The sequence below is a fragment of the Rhinolophus sinicus genome, linkage group LG17 (assembly GCF_036562045.2).
Source record: "Rhinolophus sinicus isolate RSC01 linkage group LG17, ASM3656204v1, whole genome shotgun sequence".
NCBI lineage: Eukaryota > Metazoa > Chordata > Mammalia > Chiroptera > Rhinolophidae > Rhinolophus > Rhinolophus sinicus.
This window is the reverse complement of record NC_133766.1, coordinates 2,688,179-2,695,000: the sequence shown is the minus strand read 5'-3', so window position 1 is coordinate 2,695,000 and position 6,822 is coordinate 2,688,179.

The window sequence follows — 6,822 nt, the reverse complement described above, 5'->3', positions numbered from 1 at the left end:
CTTGAGCAGCAGCCCCTGTGATTCGTGGGTACAGATCTCCTTTATGGGTACTGTGATTCGGGCACCTCCTCTGCGGAATAGCATTATAGAGGCTCCATTTCTCTTCTGTCTCCTTTAAAGTACCTAGGACATCGAGTACCAGCAACTTAATTGAGAAAGCTGAGCGTGGCATTACTAACCAGGGCCATTCTCACTTCACGCGGACATTCTCAAGCAGTAAGTATTAATGATATGATGTGGGCCAACAAACCTGGGGAAGCACATCCGACACCCAGGGCAGGCTGCGAGCCAGACAAGAAAATTGTCCCAGAAAATAACAGATGCTTTTCGAGCAAATATATCTCCCCAGAGGAAGAAGAAACAAGCAGAAAATAACCCCAGCCATGATCAGGACATCCAGCAAAAGAAACGTCAATGTGATCGGTTATTCAATTTCAAAGTATGTGCCCAGGGTTTCTTTATGATATTAGTCCTTGATTTTGGGGTCTGGGAATGCTAGATAACGTAAATTAGGAGTGTCAGAAAAGTCTGTGGACTTCCAAAATCCCATGCCATTCCTGCTAGAGCGTTTGGTAATTGGGAGGCTGCAGGAAAAGGTGTTGGCTCCCGATCTAGGCGGAAGTGTGTTTTCAGGTCAGTCCTGCCAACCTAGATGTGTGACCTTGAGCGAGTCATTAAACTTCTCTAAACTGTTTTCCTTATCTGGGAAATGGGTGTCAAAATGCTTATCTCATAGGATTGTTGTGAATATGAAATAAGAGAATGCAGAACAAATACCTGGTGTAGTACCTGTGACATTCCACCCATGGTGACGCCGAACACTGTCGGTGACATTCTGGGATAAATGCACAACATCTAACCAAGAAGCAAAGCAGACTCTGATCAACAAACCATCACAAATGAGTGGGTGCTTTAAAGAGACACCCAGTTCCTTTCTGGAGAAAATAACAGAACGCTTTTAAGAGTAATCACAGGTTAGTTAGACCATGGGCACCCGTGTAGTGTACTTACATCTAAATCAAATCAACATTCATGTTTATGGGACTCTTGAGTTCCACTCTTGTACACGAAAGCCCACACTCAACACGAGGCAAAAAGATATCACCACCCCAGGGAAGGCTCGGGGGGAAAAGTGTTGTCTAGAAATTTTAAAGCTGTTCTTGAGGAAAACCAGAATTCCATTTAAAGAGAAAATTTTTTTAAATCACCGCAAGGAAATTGATAATTTTACAGAAAGTTCCTAACGGCTAAGAGGGTAGGTGCGGACGTGAAAATTGTGGAAAATCATGCTGCTGACCCGTAACAGTAAAAAAAAGAAAAGTTTATGATGTTGTAATAGGCATATTTTAATTATCAATTATTTTTTAATTAAAAATTGAAATACATTCACATCTTGCCTTGGATCTAGGACTGAAATCATTCAGGTGACACAATAGAGAAATTGTGGGACCAAGGCTCCAGGTTAGGAGATGGATTCTCTACCGTGTCTTTCCTACTTGGTTGACTTTGAGCGATTCATTTAATTCCTGAATCTGTTTTTCCATCTGTAAAATGGTGATTGAAATGCCTTCCATTGGTTGTTGCTCGCCACTGACACTGTGTAGAGTCACAACAGCTGAGACATGCTGGCTTTGACCTACATAAAGGCCGTGGAGCATCCTGCAAACCTGGTGGGGGGGGGGGAGTCCAGGCTCTCAAAGATGAGTCGAGAGACTTTGTGGGAAAATGGGGGGATAGTTTGGGGTACAGCCAATGCAGCTAAGTCTTTGGGGGACATCAAGAGGTGAAATTTCTGAAAATGGACTTAAAGCTCCACATTTGAAGAAATATAATTTTATTTAACAAGAAAAACGATGGAAGTATAATATCTGATGCCAGTTTATTCTAAAATTTTCTTGATCGTTTCCTAACTGTATCATACTGACATACACACAGCACAACCGTCATCTGACATAGATAGATGACAAGATAATGAAATGACATTTTACAGGCTACAGGGAAGGCAAGTCTGAATGCTCTCCGTGGAATTAGGTTGTTTTGCTCACTTGCCTTCCACAGTGAGCACCGCTGGTTTTGCCCGTCATGTGGGAGACGAGGGGGTACCGGGGGTACCTCACGGCCAATCGCATCATGTCATGTGGTGTTCATCGGGACAGAAGTCAGTCTAAAAACAGATCATTGACGGACGGCCAGGCCAGCAAGGCCAGACTTTAGACTGCTGCGTTCATATTATTATTACGGGGTGGTGAAAATATTTTATTATAGTGGAGACAATTGAAAAAAAAGTCACCCGATCTACAATCATCGCAAAAACAACATTTTTGTGTCCAGTAATGATTATCACCTAAAACTCTGTAATTTTCATGATCAAATAAAAAACTTTGATCAGCTTGGCTGAACTGCTGACACACAGACTTTAAAAAAAAAAAAAAATTTTTTTTTGTAGTGGAAAGGGAGCTGGGCTCTGGATACTCCCCGCAGCAGCTCAGCGACAGCTCTCTGAAGAGGCTTAAAACAATAGAGAAACGAGAGAAGCAGCCCCTCTCTTGATGTGCAAGTGGCCTCACATTGCAGTTGTAATTCCTCTGACACAACTTACAGCCTCCTGGACCTTTTGATATCCCTCTTCAAAACTTACTTTTTCAGTGTCTGTCTCATTTCAAAGGGACACGGGCTAATCCATACCACTGACTTATCTCTAATTCACAGACATTTTAACTGTAGCCGGGGCCTTAACTCAAAGGAATGCGTCTAAGGCTGGGATTTCAAGCCCAAGTGGCCTCTGGGCTCTGAAGTGCCTTTCTTTGTTAAGAGAACTCACTAGACTGTATTCAGACTCCTCAGAAAGACACTGCGTTTCATCCATCTTTGCATTTCCAGCACCCCGAACAATTCTTGTCCCCCAGTAAGTACTCCATGGATGCTTGTTGAATGAAAGAAGGGATGAATGGATGAAACCAACGAGGGAGATCTTTTATGGCAGGTCCCAATCGTCACTGATTATAAACATAGTATAATACCTGTCTACCGATGGGGCTCCTATTAGGCCCGTTTGTCTAAATTCTGGCTGTATCGGAAGTCCCCATTCATCCTGACCCCCTGCTATGAAATAGGGGCCACTTTTCCCTCTGTTTGAGAGCCTGTGAGGATGAGATTTGCCTAATCTCTCTGTCTCTGTCTCTCTGTCTCTCTCTCTCTCTCACACACACACACACACACACACACCTCTCCAGCTCTGTACCATCTCCCCCAGCAGCCTTTGGAATAAATCAAGAGCTATGTAGCTACCTGTGCCATGCAGCTTTCAAAGGGGAAAGCTGTCTCAAAGACGCAAATATTGTGACTCCCCGGAGGGAAGGCTTCTCTCCCAGGAGTCAGGAAGAGAGCGCGTGCAGAAATCTCAAGCTCTTTGTACATCGTGCCCTTTCAGTAAATCTCCTGTTTCACAGCAGTCCCTGGGGGCCTGCGCTTGTCATCGTCCCCACATTCTTTCGCACTGGACTGCTTATCAGAGAGCAGCTAGTGCGGAGCATGGAGGAGGGCCAGCTCGAGCCCCGGCTTTGTTCAGGGACTGTATCTTCTGGACGGCCAATCTGTCAGCAGCCTTGCAGTCAGATTCTAAATTTCTCTGCAATTGTGCTTTTAATCCCTCTCTGGGCAGAGATCTTCCTTAAAGGCAAAATGCTGTGGTAGAAAAAGTGGCTTGAAGATCAGACGCATGTAGGTTCTGACCCTCGTTTCCCTACTTACGTTGATTCTGGGCACGACATCGAAGTCTGACTCGCCCCATCTGTAAAATGGGGACACGAAGGCAGGCTTTGCAGCATTCTATTGGTCAGTGGGGTGACGTGGGGCCTGGCTGAGAGGTGCTCGGCCGCCCTTCCAAATGGGATTCCAGAAGGAAGAATGGCAGAACGCTGGCCTCCTTGCTGCGCCCTCTCGGGGCCTCCAGAGCCAGGACCAGGAAGCCATCGCTTCGTCCTCCTGTTGGAGAAACGTTAACAAGGCGAAGGTCCACGGAAGCCACACATCCTCAATGTCTAGCGAAGGACGGTGACTCACAGCTGCTGTCTGCCCTTCGGCCTTGTCGCTTGGAGTTCCTCTGAGGAATGCCTGGTCTTCCAAACAGCTCCTAGCTGCCCCCTGTGAAGGAGGTCGGAGCAGGGCCAGGGCTCGTTCTCGCTGTGATGGCCTTTGGAACAGCTTTCCTCACCCCTCCCACCCCTTCCACACCAGCCTCGGCGAGCGTGGACATTTGACAAGACTGAGCCTAGTGAAGCTCTTGAACGGCCATCGTGGCTAGGAGAGAAATGCTTTCAGCGACGGTGCCCAGCCGTCAGTGTAGTGATGGCACCGTGAGGTGGCTGCACTGCTACCCCCCACAGGAGCTTGGAATTCTCCCCACCAAGGGCATCTTGTGATGTCCTCTCTGCCGTCACACCCTAAGCATCTTGCTCACTCATCAGAGAAAAAAAAGGAAAAAGGTCACTCTGAAACTAAACAGAAACAAACCGATTTCTTTGGATCCTAAAAATGATCTGGGCTGAATCACTGATTAACTGTATAATCTATAACGTATGAGCTATATAATCTACAATCCACACTTTTAAACCAAGATTGCTTAAAAACTTACAGCCCAGTGGAGGGTGTCAAAGGAGCTTTTCGAGCAATTATTACATGCCAGCGATTGTCCTCAGCACTTTACAGATGTCACATCCCTGTAAGGTGTGTGGGCTCGGAAATCAGACTGTCTCTACTTGAATTGTGGTTTTGACATAGAGAGGCCATCTGGCCTCGGGTAATTAATTACTTCACGTTTCCTCCGCGTCCCCATCAGTTTCTGTGTGGGGGCACTTTCCTCTGGGTCCTTGCCTAGCTGGCCCCTTCTCATCCTTCAGGCTTCAGCTGAAATGTCGTCTTCTCTGCGAGATGCTTCCCCGATCACCCCATTCCCCACCACTATTTCCCATCACGTCACCTTGTCTAGTTCTTTCAAAGCCCTATTTCCTTCAGCAACAACAAGTGTTTGTTGAAGGTGCCCTGTATGCTAGGCTTGGCTTCTAGGTGCTGGGGACGCAGCAATGAGATATGGCTACTCCATGGAGCTTCCGTTCTCACAGGGAGATGGACAGGCAGGCAGAGAATAAGTAAATCAGTAGTGCCCTAAGTATTCTAAATGCCTGCACACTGCCTATCTTCCTCAATAAAACCATTATCTCCCTCAGAGCGAGTTGTCATCTGTCTTGATGTTTGCTGAATTCCCAGGGCCTTATGTATGTTTCAGAAAATGAAGTAAATAAGCAAATGATAAGACTTTGAAGAGAATAAAGTACATAGTCCGTGCTAAAGCACTTAGCTTCCAGGGGTCCTGGAACATGGTAAATACACAACAAAGTGTTGCTTGTTCTTCAGTTAGATTCCAAAGCTGTGTTCTTAACCACTTTACCACATGTTGTCTATAATAATAACTATGACATATTATTATTATTATAGAATTACATACAACAACGTACAATTCACTTACTAAATTCTGCTGTATGCCACGAACTGTTGAGGCATATTAAAATAATATCTTCTTTAATTCCAACGCTAAAAGGTGGTCAACCTTATCCTGATGTGCCAAATTCCCACAACAGATGGCAGGTTGCAGTAAACATCCAACACGGGTGCAAACGAAATGCTGTGTAACTTCAGAGGATTTAAGAGACTCCTATGGCTGCCCGCGGTGGCTGGCAGTGGTTTAAAACAAGAGGAGAACCATGGAGGGTGCTGGGATCTCATGGGGAGACAGGGGGTGGGGTGGGGATGCTGAGACAGACGGTAAAGCCTGAGGAAGGGCACAGAGGAGTGCTTGGAACGGGGTGCTGTTCGCACAAACATGGAAGGTGTGTACGTGAGGAGACGGGGATGGGAACGCAGGGTGAGGTGGCCCTCGAATGTGAAGAAATTTAATCTTCATTTCATAGGCAACAGGGAGCCATTAACGTTTTAAAGGAGAGGAATAAAAAGACCCAGAATTGAGAACTTCGGGGAGATTAATGTGGTTCTAGACTAGACGAGAAGGAGCAGAGGCTGGAACTGGTTGCAGCGATTGCAATAGCCAGGTGGGGGGAAAAGAGGGGCCTGGTTTCGGGGGTGGGGGGAGGGTGAGAATGGAATGAAGGCAACAAATGCAACGGTAAGAATTACCTGGTCCAGGTGAGGGAGGAGGGAGAGGGAGCTGGCTGCGAGCCTCCAGCCTCGCTGGCCAACGCTCTTCTGCCACACTCTTCTGGCCAACGCTCTTCTGCCACACTCTTCTGGCCAACGCTCTTCTGTCACGCTCTTCTGACAACTGTCACAGACTCACATCGGTCCCCTCCCTTTCTTTCCTGTAAAACCTCTATGAGCTGGCTTTGTGTAGCTGAAGTCCCACTTCCCTCTCTAAGTAATTCTTAGGAGTGGATGGATCTTGTGTGCGGTGCACTGCGTATTCGTGGGTGCAGAGGCCCTATGGAGCTGGCCTCTCCAGTTAAAATGCTAACCTGGCTCTCTGTTCCCTTCACATCCACGTTTCTCCTTTCTCCAGACGAAGCGGCTCTCCTTCCCCCTGCACTGCAGCTGCAGTGGGGTTTGGCCAGCGGGAGTTCCCAGCATGAGATCAAATTCCAGGAGGAGAGCGAGCTCAGGGCAGTGGTCTCCCCACCACCCTGCTGGGTGGCCCTTCTCCCGTGGTCTGTCTCTTGCTGGCATCTGAATATAGCTCCTTCACTCTGTCCTTTCACTGGTGTCCACGTCTCACAATCGCTAGTACAGGGAGCTATACCCCATCCCCTCTTGTTC